Below are 22,645 nucleotides of genomic sequence, written 5' to 3' on the forward strand. Positions count from 1 at the left end.
TCTGAACAGCTGCAAGTCATTGGGACAGAAAATCCCTGTTATTTTTCTTATCATTCTTAAGGTCTTAGGATACCTCAAAGCCTTTTCTTTCATCACTAACTTCTCTGTGGTCTCTCTTGCTTTAGCTGTATGTTCAGTTGAGTACATCGGCATAGGTTGCCTGAAACTGCAGATCCAGTGTGCTATGTAGCTCAGTGGACTTGCACAGATCTAGAAAGGGTAGGAGGGGAAATGGAGCAAAGTTTGTTAAACAAAACAATAATCAGAGAACTGGAAAGGAGAGTCAGTGCAAAAAACTGTCCTAGGGTAAAAAGAACAGGAGTACTTGTGGCACCTTAGAGACTAACAAATTTATTTCAGCATAAGCTTTCGTGAGCTACAGCTCACTTCTTCGGCTGCATAGAATGGAACACACAGACAGGAGATATTTATACATACAGAGAACATGAAAAGGTAGAAATAGCCATACCAACTGGAAGAGTCCAATCAATAGAGATGAGCTATCATCAGCAGGAGAAAAAAACCTTTGAAGTGATAATTGAGGGTATGTCTACACTACGGGATTATTCCGATTTTACAGAAACCATTTTTTAAAAACAGATTGTATAAAGTCGAGTGCACGTGGCCACACTAAGCACATTAATTCGGTGGTGTGCGTCCATGTACCAAGGCTAGCATCTCTTTCCGGAGCATTGCACTGTGGGTAGCTGTCCCATAGCTATCCCATAGTTCCCGCAGTCTCCCCCGCCCGTTGGAATTCTGGGTTGAGATCCCAATGCATGATGGGGCCAAAACAGTGTCGCGGGTGATTCTGGGTAAATGTCACTCAATCCTTCCTCTGTGAAAGCAACGGCAGACAATCATTTCATGCTCTTTTTCCCTGGATTGCCCTGGCAGACGCCATAGCACGGCAACCATGGAGCCTGATTTGCCTTTTGTCACTGTCACCGTATGTGTACTGGATGCTGCTGACAGAGGCAGTACTGCAGTGCTACACAGCAGCATTCATTTGCCTTTGCAAGGTGGCAGAGATGGTTACCAGCCCTATATCACTGTCTGCAATTGGAAATTGGCAATGATGGTTATCAATCCTTTTGTACCGTCTGTTGCTGTCATGGGTGCTCCTGGCTGGCCTCGCTGAAGTTGGTCGGAGGTGCATGGACAAAAATGGGAATGACTCCCTAGGTCAGTCCCTTCTTTATGTTTTGTCTAAAAATAGAGTCAGTCCTGTCTAGACTATTGGGCAAGCCTACTAAAGAACCAGAGAAGCAAATGGGCCACTCCGGGTCAGAGCACCAGACATCCCGCAGAAATGATGAGCTGCATGCCATTTTAGGGGGTGCCCCTGCAACAACCCCACCCATTGCTTCCCTCCTCCCACACCCCTCTTGGGCTACCATGGCAGTGTCCCCCCATTTGTGTGATGAAGTAATAAAGAATGCAGGAATAAGAAACACTGACTTTTTAGTGAGATAAAATGAGGAGGAAGCAGCCTCCCGCTGCTATGATAGTCCAGGCAGTCCAGAATCTTCATTAGACATGAAAGGGGGGGGTGAGGAATTCAGCCCCCAGTTGCTATGATGAGGATGTTTTTCAATCCTTTTGCACTGTCTGCTGGGAATGACCAGGAGTCATTCCCATTGTTGCCCAGGCACCCCCGTCCAACCTCACCGAGGCCAGCCAGGAGCACTCACGGGATGATGAGGATGGTTTCCAAGCCTTTTGTACCGTCTACCATCAGGAAAGGAATGGACAGGGATGCTGCTGTTCAGCGCCACAGCACCGTGTCTACCAGCAGCATGCAGTAGACATACAGTGACATTGAAAAAAGGTGAGAAACGATTTGTTTCCCTTTTCTCTCGTGGAGGGAAGGGGGTAAATTGACAACATATACCCTGAACCACCCGGGACAATGCTTTTGACCCTTCAGGCACTGGGAGTTCAGCCAAGAATGCAAATGCTTTTCGGAGACTGCGGGGACTGTGGAATAGCTGGAGTCCTCAGTACCCCCTCCCTCCCTCCATGAGCGTCCATTTGATTCTTTGGCTTTCCGTTACGCTTGTCACGCAGCACTGTGTTGAGTCCCTGCTGTGGCCTCTATCTGGAGATTTTTTCAAATGCTTTGGCATTTCGACTTCTTGAACAGAGCTCTGACAGAACAGATTTGTCTCCCCATAAAGCGATCTGATCCAGTATCTCCCGTATAGTCCATGCTGATCAGCGCTCCACGCTGGGCAAACAGGAAATGAAATTCAAAAGTTCACGGGGCTTTTCCTGTCTACCTGGCCAGTGCATCCGACTCCAGATTGCTGTCCAGAGTGGTCACAATGGTGCACTGTGGGATAGCTCCCGGAGGCCAATACCGTCGAATTGCGGCCACACTAACCCTATTCCGAAATGGCAACACCGATTTGAGCGCCACTCCCCTCGTCAGGAAGAAGTACAGATATCGATATTAAGAGCCCTTTATATCGATATAAAGGGCTTCGTTGTGTGGACAGGTGCAGGGTTAATTCGGTTTAACGCTGCTAAATTCAGTATAAACCCGTAGTGTAGACCAGGCCTGAGATGACCCATAGAAGGTGTGAGGAGAACTTAACATACAGACTAACACGGCTGCTACTTTGAAACCTGTCCTAGGGCAGTGTTAGCTAGAGAAGTCAGATCCATTCTGAGTGCCCCAGAGTACAGGTCATGGCTGTGATTTGGCCTATCGATAATTGTGATTGAAATATGTAAAAGTCATGAAGCTCAAAGAGACGGGGATCTGATTCTGCTCTTATTTATGCTGGTGTAAATTAGGAGCAACTCCATTAACTTTGGAGATATGTCACCAGTTTAAATCTGACATGGCATGGGTAAGAATCCACCCCAGGGGTTCCACAGCAGATAGAAAGCTGTCCTCTTTGCTCTGCTTTGTGAATGTTAAAGGGCTTGTGCCAGTGAGCAATTGCACATTTGATTTGTGCACAACACATGTTGTGGCCTTTCCTGCTCAGTATTAAGCACCAGTGTGTTTCTTGCGTGAGACCTTAATGGGCTGCACAGTGAACATAAGAATGGCCATACTGGGTCAGACCAATTGTCCATCTAGCCCAGTGTCCTGTCTTTCAACCGTGGCCACTGCCAGATGCTTCAGAGGGAATGAACAGAACAGGGCAATTGATCTTGTCATCCAGTCCCAGCTTCTGGCAGTCAGAGGTTTAAGGACACCCAGAACATGGGGTTGCATCCCTGACCATCTTGACTAATAGCCATTGATGGACCAATCCTCCATGAATTTATCTAATTCCTTTTTTTTTTTTAATCCATTTATACTTTTGACCTTCACAGCATCCCCTGGCAATGAGTTTTACAGGGTGACTGTGCAATGCACAAAGTACTTCCTCAGTACTTCCTCTGGTTTGTTTTAAACCTGCTGCCTATTAATTTCATTGGGTGACCCCCTGGTGTTAGGCTATAGATATTCAGGCCTGTCTACAAAGGCCTATACTTTAAGAATGTAGGTGCATTCTTATCACTAAGCTAGTTATAGAGGTATAAAAGAAAGAATCATAATCATTGTCTGTCTGTGTAAGGACCTTTTCTCACTGTGACAGTCTGAGGCCTTGGTTTTAGGCTAAGCCTTTGGCTAAGCAGAAGAGGCCAGCCATAAGCTGGGAAGTGTATGGTCACATCAGGGCCAGGGCAACCATTCAGGTAAACTAGGCGGCCGCCTAAGGCGCCTCGTGGTTGGGGGCGCCTAAAAGCCCCCTCAGGAGAGGAGGTGGAGGTGAGCTGGGTGGGGGGACACGCAGAGAGAGTTGCCCACAATAACAAGGGTGGGGGGCGCACAGGGGAACAGCTCCCCGCCCCAGCTCACCTCCGCTCTGCCTCCTCCGCTGAGCACACGGCCCAGCTCTGAGTCTCCTCCAATCGGCGCCGCACGCCTGGGCGGGGAGGAGAATTAGAGCAGTGCTGGTGTGCTCAGTGGGGGAGGCGGAGCCGAGGCGAGCTGGGGCGGGCTACCCAGGCAGGGTTAGCTTCCGCAGGAGGTCTCCCCAGGCAGGGTTAGCTGCCGGGGGGGAGAGGGGGAAGTCTCCTCAGGCAGGGTTAGCTGCCGGGGGGAAAAGGGGGAAGTCTCCCCAGGCAGGGTTAGCTGCTGGGCGGGGGGGAAGTCTCCCCAGGCAGGGTTAGCTGCCGGGGGGGGGAGTCTCCCCCGGCAGGGTTAGCTGCTGGGCGGGGGGGAGATGTCTCCCCAGGCAGGGTTAGCTGCCGGGGGGGGAAAGGGGAGAAGTCTCCCCAGGCAGGGTTAGCTGCCGGGGGGGAAGGGAGGAAATCTCCTCAGGCAGGGTTAGCTGCCGAGGGGGGGGGAAGTCTCCCCAAGCAGGGTTAGCTGCCGGGGGGGGGGAAGTCTCCCCAGGCAGGATTAGCTGCTGGGGGGGGAAGTCTCCCCAGGCAGGGTTAGCTGCCGGGGGGGAGAGGGGGAAGTCTCCCCAGGCAGGGTTAGCTGCTGGGGGGGGGAAGTCTCCCCAGGCAGGGTTAGCTGCTGGGCGGGGGGGAAGTCTCCCCAGGCAGGGTTAGCTGCCGGGGGGGGGAAGTCTCCCCCGGCAGGTTTAGCTGCCGGGCGGGGGGAAAGTCTCCCCAGGCAGGGTTAGCTGCCGGGGGGGGAAGGGAGGATGTTCTCTTCCTAATACAGCCTGGCAAGAAAATCTCCCAAATATTAATGATTAACCTGTTGAATTGGAGATAGTTCACCTCCTAATGACTTCATAAATATCTGCTTCAATTATCTTTGGTAAATGAAAGAACCAAACAATCATTCATTTTCTGATATCACTGTAAAACTCATCTGAAAAGTTTTCAAAATAAATCACTGTTTAAAAATGTATAGTGCGTACCTTCTAAAAATGAAACCTACATCTATCTCCGAATTGTGAAGAATATGTATTAAGGTTATAACAAGAATGCACTTTCATGTAGAAAACCATGATTAAATTGAGTCTTCCTGACTAGTGATTTAAATCAAATCCACCCTGCCCGCTGTGCTCTTACCCCTGTTCCCTTCATTCCCTGGAGGGGCCCACAGATATGTTTGGCGCTGGGCACACAAAAAGTTCATCCGGCCCTGGCCAATTGTAACAGAAGTCCCCTTGCTGGATCACCGAATATCTTGGTGCCCTACTTTCCTTCTAGCTCTCTCCATACAGGTTGAGTCTGCTCCCAGCCCTGGCCTGACAGAGAGAGCAGAAGTGCAATGAGTTTGTTGGGTCTAAACTTTTGGTGAACTTTGGGGAGCCAAAACACACCCAGACTGGCTGTCTCTGCATAATCCTTCCTGAACCCTTTTGAACAAAACACTGACCTGCAAACTACTCATGACACCCCCTTTCTCAAGTAGCCATTAGCCTTTATCTCTATGCATTTACTTGTTAACTTGCTTTTCCTGTAAAATCTTGATTGATTATGCATGACCATTATCTTTTGTTAATCACTTTGTTTACTTCTGTGTATAAATATTGATGCTCACCCCTAATAAAGGGGCCACACTTAATCTAAAGCTTTTAGAGCTAAGGATAGTGTGAGCCCGTTGATCAACGCATTGGTGTCTGGTCTCTGACAGAATTGTGTGCCCCATACCAACTCCGCACGAACTCGGGTGCTGGAGAGGTGAGTGAGGACTTGCTTTATTTACCTAACAAGTTGATCCCACTGCATACCTCTTCTGGATGTGTACTTTGGCCCTGAAGCCCAGGTGAGATCCAGCTGCTATCCTGCCTGCCCTCTTGTGGGCCCAATGCACTATGGAGTGCCCACAGATCCACGTGGTGCTTACACTGTGGGTAGCTCCTGAAACAAGTGCAGTTACATTTTGGCATTCCCTGGCCTCTTTTCCTCGGTGCGGCTGTCAGCCCTGTACATCTTGATTTCCAGTGCCCTATAGCCTGTACTGCCATGTGCCAAACCCCCCTGCAGCTACTCCAACCCTGAAAGAATAAGTATTAAATTTACCCAGGTAAAAGTCGCAGTAGTGCAAGGTTTTCCTCAGTACTGCACTAAATTGGTACCTTATCAGGAAGCTGCCATTGCCACGTGTGAATAATGGGTCTGGCTGCAGGCCCTGGATTTTTGGTAAGGCTCTTATTGTCTTTACAGGGCACAAGCACTCATCTGCACATTCCTTCCGTACCACCTCAGCCCTCATTTTCCTTCTCATCCGCTTCGAGTACTTTAAGTGCAAGGACAATGCCCCTGCAGATAGTTGCATGTCTGTTAGGTTGAGTGCACGCTGAGACCTGTCCACAGCTGCCTTAGGCACCAGCTCGCTGACTCTAAAAGCACCAAAGATGGCAACAACAAATGCCACCTTAAGTAAAATGGCCCCTCCTACAGCTGCAGACTGAGCCCTTGATAACTCTGCTGGGGTTTCCAGTATTACAAGTAATCTGTCATGCCTCAGGTGCCCACCCCCTCTGGTCACTTAGGAGCAGACTTTTCAAAGCCCTGGTCTCCCTGAGTAGCCCTGAGTAGACCTGCCCGCTGGTTAAGATGCTAATGGATGCTAAAAGGCTTAGGGATCACAGCCTCGTTAAGAAGCTCTCAGCTCTTGGCTTTGCCTAGCAGGCCACTACATGGCTATGAAGAAATACATTATTTAGAGTAAATGGAATAAGTGAAATTGCTATAAAGATTAGGCGTGCCTTTCATTGGGGTCTGTCTACCATTTTTTAAAGATGAATGCTAAAGGCATTATGTAGAAAGAAATGAGTAACAGGTATGAAAGCTTTATTTAATCATATTGTTCTAAGGCACCCGATAAATATCAATGAAACCAACATTTAAAAAATCTTTTTTTTCAAAATGGTCAATAGCACCAAATATGCACATATCCAAAAATGAGACTGGGGGGTGAGCCATAAAGCAAAAAGTGGGACAGATTCCAGGAGTCAGACTGGGGCTGGGACCTGCCGCTAATGGGCATTTCTTTGTGACTCTAGGAACTGCAGTCAGCTGTGTCCCCTTGATCAGCAGAGGACGGGAGCAGAGAACATGCCCTGGGCTGGTTGTAAGGGCAGGGAGGTAAGAGGCTGGGCTTTGCCCCCGATTCTCCATTCTTTCAGCAGGTGGCACTTTTCTGCTGGCAAAGGGCGCTGTGGGTTTTGCTGACTCACTGGTGCAGCTGGCGGTTTGCCCTGCCCATTGCCCACAGCCTGGCTCAGCCATGGTGCAAAGGCACCTTTCAGTGATAACAGACAAGCCTGGACCTAGCACCATCTCTGGGCTGTGTAACTCTGGGGCCTGGTACTATCAGGGGGAGTTTATCTTTGCCACCTACGTGCAAAGACAGAATCAGGTGGGATCACTTACTCTGCAGGGCTTTGTGTTTGCTGCTGCAGCAATAACAGCTGCTGACAGCCGGGATTTGCACTGGGTGCAGCTGAACTGGGCTGGGCTCTGACTCAGCTGCAAGTGTAGGAAAGGAAACCTGTTCGGCCCCAGGTCAGATATCTTTGCAGGTGAGAGGAGGGATGACAGTGGAGGTTTAAGATAAGAGAGGATCCTCTGGAAAAAAAACAGAGGAGGGAAGAATTGGAGCAAATCTGTGAAGAGTCCACACAGAGGACTAGTTGGATCATAGAACCAGAAGCGGCCGCAAGGGTCATCTAGTCTAATCCCCACCAAGATGCTCAATTTGTTGTATCGAAACTGTCCCAGACACATGGCTCGCTAGCCTCCTTTTGAAAACCTCCAGTGAGGTAGATTCCACAACCTCCCTAGGCAGTTTGTTTCATTGTCCTGCTGGTCTTCCAGTTAGGAAGCTTTTCATGAGACTTAATCTAAATCTGCTGTGCTGTACTTAGAACCAATTGCCTCTTGTCCTACCGTCTGCGGCAAGAGAGAACAACCTTTCTCCATCTTTTTTATGGCAGCCTTTTGAGTATTTGAGGACAGCTATCATAACCCCGCTTAATCTCCTCTTCTCCAAACTAAATATACTCAGTTCCTTCAGCCTTTGCTCATATGACTTGGATTCCATCCTTTGAGAATCTCTGACACTCACCTCTGGATCCTTTCCAGTTTCCATGCATCCTTTTTTTACGGTGGTGACCAAAATTGGACACAGCATTGTGGCTGAGGACTAATTCGCACTGAGTAGAGCTGTTCTATCACCTCCTGTGACTTGCATGCTATGCTTCTGTTAATGCAACCTACAATTGCATTTGATTTCTTTGCAACAGCATCACATTGGTTACTCACGTTGTGATTGTTATCCACCACAGCTCCCAGATCCTCCTCAGCAGTGTTGCTGCCTTGTCAATTAACCCTCATTCTGTATTTGTGCGCTTGGTTTTTCTTCTCTAACAGTAGCACCTTACATTTGTCTTTGCTGAATTTCATTTTGGTGTCTATAGCCCAGTCCTCTAATTTATCAAGAGTTAAAGTACAGCACTTTGGTTTGCACTGCTATTCATACCCCCATTGTCTGAACAGCTAGGCTGTGTAGACATAGCGTCACAGAGGGCCAAATTCCTTGTTGGTGGAAATGGGTTGGTGTAAAAGCTCAATGGAGCTGAGTCAATTTACACCAGTAAAGAACTTAGCACAAAAATTTGTAGAGGATGAGCTAGAATGTAGGGCGTTTCCAGGAGAGGGAGTTGCAGAGAGGATACCTAGCTGCAGTATCACAGTTAATGAGTGAAAGCCACATTCTTACATTCCTGGAAGGTGAAAGATACTACATTATAGAACCAAAGTGACAAACATGGTCAAAATATAAGGGGAAGTTTACAGAAAATCTGCTCAGGTGCCTGCAGATTTTGGGGAGCCAGGGAGGGGTGCAGAGGGAGCTATTGGGCTGACACATTATTGCCAGGAGGAGGACGCAGCTAGCCCAGCTGTTTGCCCCCCTCTGATGGAAATGGTGTCACCTCCACCCACTATCCCTGCTAAACTCTTCAGGGGGCTCCTGGAGGGGGGAGCAGCAGGCTGGCAGATCCAGGCTCTGCAGGGTCATTCTTCTCTTGTGGGGAAGGACACATTCCCAGGCTTTCTGCCTGGGGACCCAGACCCAAACTCAGTAGCCCTTCTCTCTGTGTGTCAATTTTCCCACCCCACCTTTCCTATGTCTGTTAGGAGAGCCCAGGACCCCCTGCTCTTCTCTGGGTTCCAGACCAAGGACCCTGTGCCCAGCAGCTAGGCGCTGCTCCCTCAGACTCCCTGGACTTCTTCCCACCTTGGCCTTCCTTCAGGCCCTTTCTCACAGCCCCTCCCTGGCCTGACTGTACATCTGTCTCTCTCAAGGCCTTTCCTCCCCTTTCAAGCAACCAGAGGGACAGCCCCTCCTCAGCTGGGCTTCTGCCCTCAATGCCCCACCCAGCTCCTGCCCCAGCTGGAAACAAAGGGTTACATATAAAACAAAATCATCACACATGTTCTAGAGCCTAAGCTTAACTCACAGGACAGTCCCCATCTCTGACAAGCCCCAACTCTTTTCCTCAGCATTTTCCACCAGATTGGCCAAGATTCCCTTTTCATAAGATCAGGACCACTGACAGCTTGTCTTCACAGACAGAACAAGGCCAGAGTGTGTCTCTGCACCACAAATATACCAGAACAGACCTTTGATGTTCATCTGAAAACGGTACCCCTAGTTTATCTCTCCCTGCTAGTTTCCTTCTGAAATCTCCGCTAGCCCTTCACTATGATTTGACTTATGACTTCCGTTGTACGACACACAATGGTCCATCAGGAGGCAGGTGCTGAGAAGGCAGGTCTGCTCACTCAGGGTGACTCAGCACATAGCTAACATTTATAAAGAGAGCTAGCGAGTCGGTGGAGGGCTGGAGCCAGCAGCTGGGTGAAGATGGCAGGGCTGACAGCTCACAGTGTGCTGGTGACTGGGTCTACTCGGGGAATTGGCCTGGGACTGGTTAAACACTTCCTGGGGAACCAAACCCACCGGAATGGATCTTTGCGGCCTGCCGGGACCCAGAAGGTGCACGAGCGGAGATGAGAAACTAGGGAGAAATGATCCCAACAGATTGAATGAAGCCTTGTTTGTACTGCTTCCAGCCTCCACTGTAGTTGCCTTGCTGTAAAGCCCTAGTGTAGACAAGCTAAACTGCAATTTGCATCAGTGCAGTGTACCCCAGTTTCCAGCTCTACTGGGGCACATAATGGCTTTACCTGTCTACACTAGGGGTTTGCACTAGTGCAGTTAGAGTTACCGTATGTTTGAGTTTCCCTGCACTGAGCCTCTTTTTCAAGCCTGTTTTCTCTGTCCTGCAGGGATTTCGAATAACAGAAAACGTGTGGGGCTTTGCAGAGCAGACAAGCTGCAGCTCAGAAAGCTCTGGTTAGTCTGCTTTCTGATGGTCCATTCCCCTGCATCCACAGCTGATTGGTTCACATCCACAGCTGCCGGATCCCACCCGCCCAGGCCCCACCTCTCAGCCCTTGTGGGTGGGTCCCACTGACTGATGGCTGTTGCTGCATCCTGGGCTTGTGCCAGCCGCCCTGACACTGTGACAGGGAGTGACATTGACCCCCACCTCCAGCGAGCACCCCTGCTACGGATACATGAGAACATCGGAATGGCCATACCGGGTCAGACCAAAGGTCCATCCAGCCCAGTATCTGTCCACCAACAGTGGCCAATGCCCGTGCCCCAGAGGGAGTGAACCTAACAGGCAATGATCAAGTGATCTCTCTCCTGCCATCCATCTCCATCCTCTGATAAACAGAGTCTAGGGACACCATTCCTTACCCATCCTGCTAATAGCCATTAATGGACTTAACCTCCATGAATTTATCTAGTTCTCTTTTAAACGCTGTTATAGTCCAGCCTTCACAACCTCCTCAGGTGAGGAATTCCACAGGTTGACTATGCACTGTGTGAAGAACTTCCTTTTATTTGTTTTAAACCTGCTGCCCATTAATTTCATTTGGTGACCCCTAGTTCTTATATTATGGGTTCTCCACACCACTCATGATTTTATATACCTCTGTCATATCCCCCGTCTCCTCTTTTCCAAGCTGAGAAGTCCTAGCCTCTTTAATCTCTCCTCACATGGGACCTGTTCCAACCCCCTAATCATTTTAGTTGCCTTTCTCTGAACCTTTTCTAGTGCCAGTATATCTTTTTTGAGATGAGGAGACCACATCTGTACACAGTATTCAAGATGTGGGCGTACCATGGGTTTATATAAGAGCAATAAGATATTCTTTGTCTTATTCTCTATCCCTTTTTAAATGATTCCTAACATTCTCTTTGCTTTTTTGACCATCTCTGCACACTGCGTGGACATCTTCAGAGAACTATCCACGATGACTCCAAGGTCTCTTTTCTGACTTGTTGTAGCTATATTAGCCCCCATCATATTGTATGTACAGCTGGGGTTATTTTTCCCAGTGTGCATTACTTTACATTTATCCACATTAAATTTCATTTGCCATTTTGTTGCCCAATCACTTAGTTTTGTGAGATCTTTCTGAAGTTCTTCACAGTCTGCTTTGGTCTTAACTATCTTGAGCAGTTTAGTATCATCTGCAAACTTGCCACCTCACTTTTTACCCCTTTCTCCAGATCATTTATGAATAAGTTGAATAGGATTGGTCCTAGGACTGACCCTTGGGGAACACCACTAGTTACCCCTCTCCATTCTGAGAATTTACCATTCATTCCTACCCTTTGTTCCCTGTCTTTTAACCAGTTCTCAATCCATGAAAGGATCTCCCCTCTTATCCCATGACAACTTAACCCCGCTTCCAGTTCCCCCCCCCCATGTCCTCTTTTTGTGAACCTGAGTTATGGAACCCTAAGGGCTGTCCGTCAGTGGCTGCAGCCCTTGATGCAGACAGGACCTTACGCCAGGTGTCCCCTGACAAACCTAAAGGCCAATTTTTTCAGTGTGGGTTGCTCCTGCTCTCCTTATTCATGTGAGTCATCCCACTGATGTCAGTGGAACTACTCACCTGAGTAAGGGGTATTGGATTTGACCCAGAATGTTCAGAAAAAGAATCTTTGTTCATCCTGGGGTGAGAAGGGTGTGAGCCCAGGTGCCTGGGGGCCTTACTCCAGACAAGGGCTGGTCAAAAATGATGCCGCAAAATTTTATTATTTTTTTTAAACAGAAAATTCAGGGATTGAAAAGATCTTTTTTTTTGCCAGACATGTCTGCATTTACACGTCTATGTAGCATTTTGACTTTTTGCCAAGACCACACAAAAAATCCCCAAACTGAAGAGTTGTTGTGTTTTGGTCAAAAGCCAAATTATTTTGATGGAAACCCAAAATATTTCAATTTTGATAAGCTGCTGCAGTCCCTCACTGGAGTCATAGTCTGGTTTACTCATGTCCCTATTCTCCTCTATAGATTGGTTCTCCAGCCAGACTATATCTCCTATCATACACAATGGTCAGGGACTCCCATGATGCACCACAGTTGCCCCACTGGGGAGAGGAGTTGTACTGCTGCACATAATGGCTTTCTCTGTCTTCGGGAGGCTGCACCATGCAGTCTGACCAGAGAGCCTCATCTGTGGAGGAGAATGGGAGCAAGAGACACTCAAATGTTGTGTCACTCCATGGCCCCATTGCTGAATTGAACTATTTCCATTTTTGATTTTTTGGCAGCAAGTCAATATTTCTCATGGGGAAAAAGCCCCACTATCTGACCGTCTCTCCTTCAGACAAGTGGAGTAGCTAGGACAGGAAAACTGAGTGAGCACTGACTTTTGGGGTAGGGGGCAATGACAGGGGAGACAGGGAGGAAGGGGAGGCAGAGGAGATGGGGGGCCTGCCTCCCCCTCCAGCTGGCTCTTACCACTCAGCAGGCACCAGAAGATGAGGCTGCCCAGGGCACACAAGCTGAAGGGCATGCCCATAGGGCTGAGGGCGGGCCCCACCAGGGATTGAGCTCCACCTGCCCCTCCTGATCCTGGCTAAGTGTCCATCCGCCCATCCATCCATGTCCCTCTCTTGCCAGCACCGTGTGCTGCCAGGTCTCTAGCCTCACCCCTTCCAGGCACACCCCTCACTGAGGATGACTCACCCCTTCCCACCCTGTGGATTCAGGGAGCTCCAGTCCTGAGATTTGGGTGGGCCTAGATGCTAAGTGGGTGGATAGTAGCCTATCCAGGGCCACACACGGCTATGCCCCTGCTTCAGACAAATTGCCCATTGATCGCAAGGGCAGCTTTGCAAGAATAAATATTGCAGGATCAGGCCTTGAAAGTTAATGCAAGTAACAGAAACGTTCTTGTTCTGAACGTGCCCTAACACATAGTTGCCGTGGGGCTGATAATGGCTTCGTACCTGGTCAGGAGAGAATGGAACGCTGGGGGCCTGAGCCAGCCCACTCATCAAGGGACTCACATCACATGCTGCATCCCTGACCATCTGGTCCAATAATGGGCCTAATCCTCACCCAGACTCTTATGGGAAAGCACTGGGGGCTAGAAGGTGGCTGGCCCCTGCTCCCCCTTCCTCTCACTCATGCTTCTGGCACAAGAGTTGGATTCATCGGCACTCTGCACACTTCTGTGTGGGGCTTGTGGCTCAGGGACAGGGAGAAGGCAGGACCATAAGCTTGTACCGCTTCCCTGCATCAGATAGCAGAGCCGGCCAGCTGCAGAGGGCAGCTCACTCTGGGTGAGGCAGAATGTTTCCCAGAGCTGCCAGGGGGAAGGCAGCTCTGACCCATCCTCAATGCAGGCCTGTGCCTTAAGGCCATAGCTTGGCCCTGAGCAAGCACAGCAGTGTTTTACCTCAGTGCCGCTCAGGATATGTCACAGTAGCCTTATAATATACAGTGCAAGCAAGCAGTGTAGAGGGGAAGCAGGGGTCTGGAAGTCCCTGCTCTGCCAGACTTCCTTTGTGACCTTAGGTCAGTCACTCAGGCTATGCTATGCTGGAGGTGGCGGGGTAATTTCCAGCGTGGGTAGATGGACCCACGCCAGCTCTGATCAAGCAAGCATACTAAAAATAGAAGTATAGCCACCATGGAGACAGCAGCAGGAGAGGCTAGCTGACCTGATACATGCCTAGGATTTCAGACAGGGCTGCACAGGAGTGCTACTAGCCTGTCCCATGGCTACTTTTAGTGCAGTAGCTCAATCAGACCTAGCGTGGCTTGGTCTACTCAAGCTGCAAAGTGCACCTTCAGCTCCAGTACAGACACACCCTGAGTCTCTCTGCGCCTCAGTTCCCCCTCTGTGTAATGGAGGTACTAGCACTTCTGTGACAAATGAAAGGGGTGGGAGGGTAGCTCCCTTTTATGGACACCCAGCCAGCCAGTTAACTGTAAGCCCTCTCTTAGTAGTTGTTCTCTATTTGCTTTATCTGTAAAAGGTTAAAAAGTCTCCCTGCCTGAGTAAAAGGAAGGAAGTGGACACCGGACCAAAAAAGTCAATGGGAAGGCTAAAACTTTTTTTAAAAGGGGGAAAAAATGTCCCCGTTGTCTGCCTGTTGTGGTTCTCCAGAGAGGGGGGACAGAGCAGCGATGCTGTAAAAAGCTTTGGACCAGGTGTGAAAAATCATCAGATCATACCTAGAAACTATACATTTGAAACCCCAGATATGTAAGTAGATCAGGGAATGTTTAGGAAGACGCGATTAGGTTTCTCTCCTTTTTATTTCTTTATGGCTTGTGGACGCCTCTGTGCTAACCCCAGGTGCTTTTGTTATGCTTGTAACCTTTAAACTGGACCTCAAGAGAGCTATCTTGATGCTTAATCCTTGTAATTGTTTTCTTTTAAATCTAGCAAAAAGCCTAAGTTCCAGATGTATTTTCTTTCTTTTGTTTCTAATAAACTTTACCTTTTTTAAGAACAGGACTGGATTTTTGTGTCCTAAGAGGTTTGTGCACATGTTTAATTAGCTAGTGGCAACAGCTGATTTCCTTTGTTTTCTTTCTCAGCTCTTCCCTGGAGGAGGGGCGAAAGGGCTTGAGGGTACCCCCCAGGAAGGAAATCCCAAGTGCGCCTTCCTGGGTCCTCAAAGGGGTTTTTGCATTTGAGTGGTGGCAGCATTTACCAAGCCAAGGTCAGAGAAAAGCTGTATCCTTGGGAGTTTAATACAAGCCTGGACTGGCCAGTATTAATTTTTAAACTCTTTCTGGGCCCCCACCCTCTGCACTCGAAGTGCCAGAGTGGGGAATAGGCCTTGACAACTTCCAAACCTCACAGTTGCGCTGTGTGGATAAATACATGACAGATTGTGAAGTGCTCAGACATGATGGTGATGAGGCCAGAGAAGTAGATAGAGGCTGGGAACACAATAAAAGCCAGCATGAATATACAGTGCTCATTGCCTTGTTACTGCATCAGGCCTCCTCAATGCTTTCAGTGTTACTTCCAGAAATAATTCAAAATTTATCATATTTATACCAGTTTGATCATTACAGCTGCAAATGCCGCATAAGCTCCTCAGCAACCCAGCCTTTAGCCTTATATTTCCAACAGTTTTTTAAAATGTTTCTATTTCCAGGAAATTAAGAATCTTGCTGCAAAACATCCAAACCTTGTGCTGGTGCCGCTGGGTATGTCATTTTTGCATAATCTCCCACTATAAACAATCTCTCGGAAATCTGATCTTTTCCACTTCTGGTTCCTATTATTTGCTTTGAAATTCAAGGTCTCTCTTCAGTTTCCATGCTCCTTTCTTCATCTGGAAATAATGTGCAACACTCATTCCAGCAAAATGACTGTTTTGAACTATTGAACCATTGCAGGTCAGCGTGGAAAGCGGCCCATCAGAAATGGCTCAGATCCCAAATTCCTTTATAAAACATCTGTTGTCAGTGTAAAAACGTGCAGACATGAAGTTTGGGCTTTGGGGTTGTCTCAGGCCAGGAGCGGACTGTTGGGGCTGTGTTCAGGGTCAATCCCTGAAAGAGTTTTGCTTTATTTGCCTTATCAATTATCAACAAGGGCACAATGACCTTTAGTTACCTGTTCTCCACTTCAGCAAGGTTTTCCTGAATCCAGTAGAGCTTGTAAAGACCCCAGATTACAGGCTTCAGCACAGCACCTGTGTCACAGATCTGGCTGGAGTCCCACTCACTAGATTGCTGTGGGGGAACCCAGCTTCTTGATCCCCAGGTGGTTTAAGCATCTCTGGGTCTCAGCAGGTGCAGCTCTGGTTCCTCCCTTAACCTTTCTGTCACTGTTCCTGGGTTCCCACTCCATCTGCTACCCCTTCATGAAAATGGAGTCCCTCAGCCCATCTGCCTTGGGCACCCAGGAGCAGTGCTGATCTCCCCAGATACCCTGTAGATTAACCATACGATCTCCCAGAATCCCTCCAAGGGTGTGAGTATCTCTCCCAGGAGACACATGGTAGGTGTAGCATAGAACTCACACAGACTTTGCAAGAGTTCTAGGATGCTGTTGCTCTTAACTTAATCACATGAAAAATACAGGAGTACTTGTGGCACCTTAGAGACTAACAAATTTATTTCAGCATAAGCTTTCATGAGCTATAGCCCACTTCATCGGATTCATAGACAGGAGATATTTATACATACAGAGAACATGAAAAGGTGGAAGAACGCATACCAATTGGAAGAGTCCCATCAACTGAGATGAGCTATCGTCAGCAGGAGAAAAAAAACCTTTGAAGTGATAATCGAGATGACCCATAGAAGGTGTCAGGAGAACTTAACATAGGGAAATAGATTCAATTAGTGTACTGACCCAACCATTCCCAGTCTCTGTTTCAACCTAAGTTAATTGTATCCAATTTGCATACTAATTCAAGTTCAGCAGTCTCTCTTTGGAGTCTGTTTTTGAAGCTTTTTTTTTTCATAATTGCCACCTTCAAGTCTGTCACTGTGTGGTTAGAGAGGCTGAAGTGTTCTCTCACCGGTTTTTGAATGTTCCAGCTCTGGGCCTCCCCCAGCCTGCACCTCCCTGCTGCCCCAGCCCTGGGCCTTCGCCCGTGACCTGCACCCCCCTGCTGGCCCAGCCCTGGGTCACCGGTAACATGCTCCCAGGGTGGGTCATTCAGTAGGAATTTTGGATGTGCACAGAACACAGACAGGATTGGTTCCCATGTGGTTACAGAACTGCAGTAAAGTGGAACAATTTTCAGCTTGTGTGGTTAGAGGATATCTGGATGCATATTATAAGACTGTCCTCCATAAATGAGGAAAAGTTGAGGTGCCTTTATTATTCTTTTGTTCCACTCTTTCTTTCTATGGGGAATTTACCAATGCAATATCACTGTCTTCTTTTTAAACAAATAAAACTAAGAGAAAAAAAAGGCAACGGCTGTTGAAAATAGCAATTCCAGTCCTAATAACCACTGGGAAGCATTTCTTGCTCAATTTTATCCTACTTTTTCTACAGCAAGTTACAGTGGATCAGTATATTTGATTTGGGAGAAATGAAGTACCAGCTGTCCAAACTGAGCCTGAGCGCTCCTGAATTTTGAGGTGTTCAAATCTGGAAGGCAGGTGCTAGATTCCCTCTCTGAATATTAGCTAAATCTGGAAAGGAAAAGTCAATTTCTGCTTCCATGGCTAAGAAGTGGAAATCCTCCTACATGCCTGGGACTGTATCTAAAGCTGCCCAGGTCCAGAGCCTCCCCTCCCTTACTTTTCATTTTAAATTCTAGTGGGATCCACGTACCTCCCTCACTAGGCTTCAGACAGGGAGGGGCACGATCCATTTAGTCCACCCAATTCCTTCTTTGGGGGCTGCAAGATGAGGTCACACCAGTATCCCTAAGCCAGTGTGGGGAGGTCTTCTGAAGGGGATATCTGGGCCAAAGCCTTCTACTCCTTGGGCACACTTGTTCCCCATTCACAGCGCCACCCCGCTCTAGCAGTGAGCGCTCCATTCACAGCAAGCTGCAGCCTGAGGGTTCAGCTACAATACTCCCCCCCACCCTTTCCAGTTGATAATGCCCAAAGGAATGCTGGGAAATGTAGTTCTAGCCAGGAAACTAGCTCTATAGGCAGGGAGCTAACCAAGGAACTACAGTTCCCAGGGCCCCCTGTTGGTTCTCAGCTCGAAGACTGGATCCCTGCCAACTGCCGCCCCTGCAAATGGGCTGCCCCAAGCAGTTGCTTGTTTTGCTGGTGCCTAGATCTGCCTCTGCCCTCCGCATCCTCATCCAAGATTTTCTCCTCCTGGCTTGGTCTGCTCTCAGCTGGCACATGAGCCACCAAAGTATCCAGAGAGGCCTTCGCACTGGAGGCGGGGTTGCCCCTGAATATTGTGTCCAGCTCTTTGTAGAACCGACAGCTTGTGGGTGCAGCACCGGAGCGGCAGTTTGCCTCCCGTGCCTTGTGGTAGGCGTTCCACAGCTCCTTCACTTTGACCCTGCACTGTCCCCTTTCTGTCATGCATCGTGAAATCTGTCTGTAGGTATCAGGGCTGGCTCCAGGCACCTGCCCAGCAAGCAGCTGCTTGGGGCGACCAACGGTGAGGGGCAGCATGTCCAGATCTTCGGTGGTGGGTCCCTCACACTCTCTCAGAGTGAAGGACCAGCTGCCAAATTGCCGCCAAAGACTGAAGCAGCAGCGGTAGAGCTGATTGCAGTTGTGTTTTTTTTCTGCTTAGGGAGGTAAAAACCCTGGAGCCAGCCCTGGCTGTCTGTACATAGGCTATGGCCAGCGCCCTTTGTAACTTGAGACCCAGCAGGGAGATGTGATCAGGTGATACCTTTTGCCCAGGAAGCAGGACAAAGTCCAGGGCATCAAGCCCAGGACTCCCCAAGATGGACTTAGCTAAGAGTCACTAAGTTCTGTGCTAACAAGTTCTGTTCTACGCTGTGTACCTCTTGACAAATAAACTTTCTGTTTTACTGGCTGGCTAAGAGTCACTGCTGACTGTGGAGTTGGGGTGCAGGGCCCTTTAGCTTCTGCGGGAGCCCCGCCTGGGTGGACTCGCTGAGGGAAGCACATGGCGTGGATGGGGATGCTGAATGCTCTGAGGTCAGACCCAGGAAGGCTGAAGCTGTGTAGGCTTCTTGCCCTGGCGACAGTCTGCTCACAGGGAGGAGGCTCCTGCAGAGTCCTGACTGGCTTCCTAGGGAGTAGTTCCAGAGCATCACCCGGTGACTCCGTGACAGCTAGCTCTTCTCATTAGTGGATCTCAAAGGGATTTACAAAGGTCAGGATCCTTCTCCCCCTTACAGCTGAGGAAACTGAGGCACAGTGAGGGGCCCAAGTTCACCCCGCAGGCCAGTGGCAAAGCTGGGGATAGAACCCACGTCTCCTGAGTCCCAGTCCAGTGCTCTGTCCACAGCAGGTGTCACTCTCTAGGTCCAAGTGGAGAAGGGGCTCACTTTGAAAATGACTTGCAAGTGAGCTCTGCATGGGCTGTTTGTATGGGTAAGGGGCTCCCAGGCAAAATGACCCCTCCACAGCAGGATACACAAAGGTGACCAGATAGGCTACTTCTGCCATGACAGGTACAGCAACTGTGAAAAAACAGGATGGGGTGGAGGGTAATAGGCGAGTACATATGAAAAAGTCCCCCCAAAATGGGACATCTGGTCACCCTATTGACAGGGAGATGTGTTCACAGGGACTCTGCTGATCGAGCTAGTATCAGCTGAAGGTGACCCCTGCAAACTATTGGAGAAACTGACATGATCACTGGCCAGTGAAATCAATTGCACTAGATGTGTGGGGGTGCAAAGGCAGTTCCTACTCACTAGAGTAGGGTTACCATATGTCCATATTTTCCCGGACATGTCAGGCTGTTTAGTTGTTAATCGCCGTCGAGGAGGATTTTTTAAATATATAAAATTGTCCGGTAAATACAGAGGTATGATAACCCTACCCACTGCCCCTCTCTCCTCTTGGGGTGTCAGCTTGCTGCAACCTGCGGACTGCAATCTCTCCCCCTGTGCTACTGCAACCCCGCACCCCACGGCTAGGAGCAGTGGCATCTCTGCAGCCAGTTGTGGGTAGGAGGGACCCGCGGCCGCTTCTCCCCCCTCCGAGCATCCCCTGCGGCTCTGGCAGAGCCTGTCTCCCCGCTCCGCCCCGGCCGTGCAAGGAGCCTCTCTGCCAGCGGTCCATGCAGCACCTCCCAGGAGCCCGAGCTCCCCTCGGAAGGGCCCGCGCTGCAGCCTCCCGCAGCTGCCTGGCCTAAGCTGCCACAGCCTCACCAGGTCCGGCTGGGAGCGGGGTGGAGGCGCCCTGACCCGGGGGCAAGGCCCGGGCCACGCACGCAGCACTTCTCTGCTCCAGCCCGGCCAGAGAGGGAGCCCGCGGCTGGGATGCAGCCTCGCAGGTGGGAGCGCGTTGGGATGGGATGCCCAGCTCGGGGCCCGAAGCAACTTCCCATCCCCTCAGCTCCAGCTGCTGCTGCACCGGGGGAAGTGCCCGACCGGGGGCGCATGGGCCAGAGAGCGGGGAGCCAGGAAACTTGGAGCCCAGGAAGGTGGCAGCTGTTTCACGAGGCGGGGAGGGGAGAATGTGGCACGCTCAGGGGAGGAGGCGGGGCTGGGGATTTGGGGAAGGGGTCCAATGGGGCAGGGAGGGGGTGGAGTTTGGGTGGGGACTGTGGGGAAGGGGTCCAATGGGGCGGGGAAGGGGCGGAGTTGGGGCAGGGCAGGGGGGGCATGGAATGTCCTCTTTTTTCAAAGTTCAGAGATGGTAACCCTACGCTAGAGGACAGTTCAATTGACTGACCTCTCTCATCAAGACAAGGCCGCAGGTTTGGGGTGCTGTTTTTTGCTATGGACTAACATAAACCTCACAGATCTGCTGAAGGGGGCAGGGGGGAAGGAAGGTGGTTTTATGCCACATTTGTACCCTCCCAGTCCAGGGCTGAACCAGCCCATGCAGCAACATAGGCAACCCGCAGGTCCCCCGCACTGCCCGCTGGATGACAGTGCTGCTGCTCACTCCCTCGCCCCCAGCTTACCTCTGGCTCCTCCACACACTCTCAGCATACACCCTGCACCTGGCCCAGCGGGCAGGGAAGGGCAGGTAGGGCCTCCTGGGACTGTCTTCCACAATGCCTGCCAGCTGCATGTTCCCCTCCACCTGAAACCCCGACCCTGTTAAATCCAGGAATCTTGCCTGTCGCAAAAGGAGGTCAGATTTGGGCTGACCCCACTTTTACCCAACTCTGTTGGGCCTAATTCTCCATTGCCCTGCGCCGTGTGCGGAGTGGGTGCAAGGTGCTGCCATTCTGCTCTGGTGACTCCCCACACCCCAGAGACATTCTGTCCTTTGCCAATCCCAGTGCCTCCAGACCCTGCTGCTCGGATGCTGCTCCCCCACCCCATTCTTATGCAACTCTGGCTCCCATGGCCACGATTCTGTAGCCTTAATCACTGTTTTATTAACTCATCCCCATTAAAGTCCAAAATACTGACTCATTCCACATCAGTCCCCAAGAACATATCTGTTTATTGTGATATACTACAGCAGCCGGGCAAACTGGGATCGGGTACCACCAGCTGCACAACCCTGTAGGGAAGTGCTCTAAGGAGCCTGTGCAAATTTGGTGTTTAGGTTGGAGCTCCCAGACATCACAAACTTCAAGATCCAGGGTCAACATGGGCTCTAACTTACCCTCATGATCCCATTCAAATGAAGGGGATCACACGTGTGTAACAGCAGAATGGGCACCATAGAGCAGTGGGGTTTAGCATAGCTGAGGCGCTCTCTGAGGAGTTAGACTTTGTATATTCCCAACAAAAAAGACTTTTCACAATAAAATGTCATTTTTTACAGGAAATTTTGAAAAAAAAAAAAAAGAAAAAATTTTCTTTTCAGTTTTTGAAAACCCCAAAATGTTGGAAATTTCATATTTAAGTTTCTCCCCTTCTCTAATTTTTTCTCCACTAAATGAATAGATTGGAGTGGGGAGGGGTCCAATTTTCTTTTCTCCTTTCCACTCTGAAACTTTTCAGACTTTTTTCAACTTTGGAAAAGTTAAGAGTGGAAGAAGGAAAGGCTGCGACTTTATCACTCTGGAATCCCTTAAAAGATGAGAGAGTTTTGAAAAGATCTAGAATCCCACAGTTTGCTTTTTTCTGTTGCTGCTCTACAAACTTTTCCAAAGTTAGAGAAGTTTTGAAAAGTTACAGAGTGCGAGAAAATAAACAAAACTCTGGGTATTAGTCATTTTTATTGCACCTTCTGAGAAAGAGGAAAAAAGGGGCTCTGTGTGTGTGTGTAAATAAATATGTAAAAAAGGAAATTTAACATTTTTTAAAAGGTAACAAAAAAATTTTAAATTGAAGATTACTTCATTTCAAACACTGCAAAACGGGGGAAAAGAACTGATTTTTTTGTAAATGTTTTCCCCTAAGTTTTGACCATATTTTGGTGGTTCCATAATGCATTATCTTTTAGCTTCCAAGAAATTTGCCTACAAGCATCCAAACCTTGTGATACTGCTGCTAGGTATATTCTCTCCAAACACTCTACATTCTAACTCTCCTTCACAGTCCTTTTGCCCAGCTCTGTGGAGCTTTTCCACCAGCAGGGAACCTGGCCTTTTGTGATTCTGTGTCTATGTGGCTCAGCAGTTCAAACTCCATGCTGTGCACCTGAGCGCACTCAGGTGTTGTGCTGTGACTCCCCTGAGTGGGATTCGCTCCAACCGTTCCCTCTTTGTTCTCTTCCCAGGGGAACCCTTCTTACTTGCATCTAAACCTGCACTGTCCCCCCAAAGATATCTGACCTGG

The sequence above is a fragment of the Gopherus evgoodei genome, chromosome 12 (assembly GCF_007399415.2).
Source record: "Gopherus evgoodei ecotype Sinaloan lineage chromosome 12, rGopEvg1_v1.p, whole genome shotgun sequence".
Lineage (NCBI taxonomy): Eukaryota > Metazoa > Chordata > Testudines > Testudinidae > Gopherus > Gopherus evgoodei.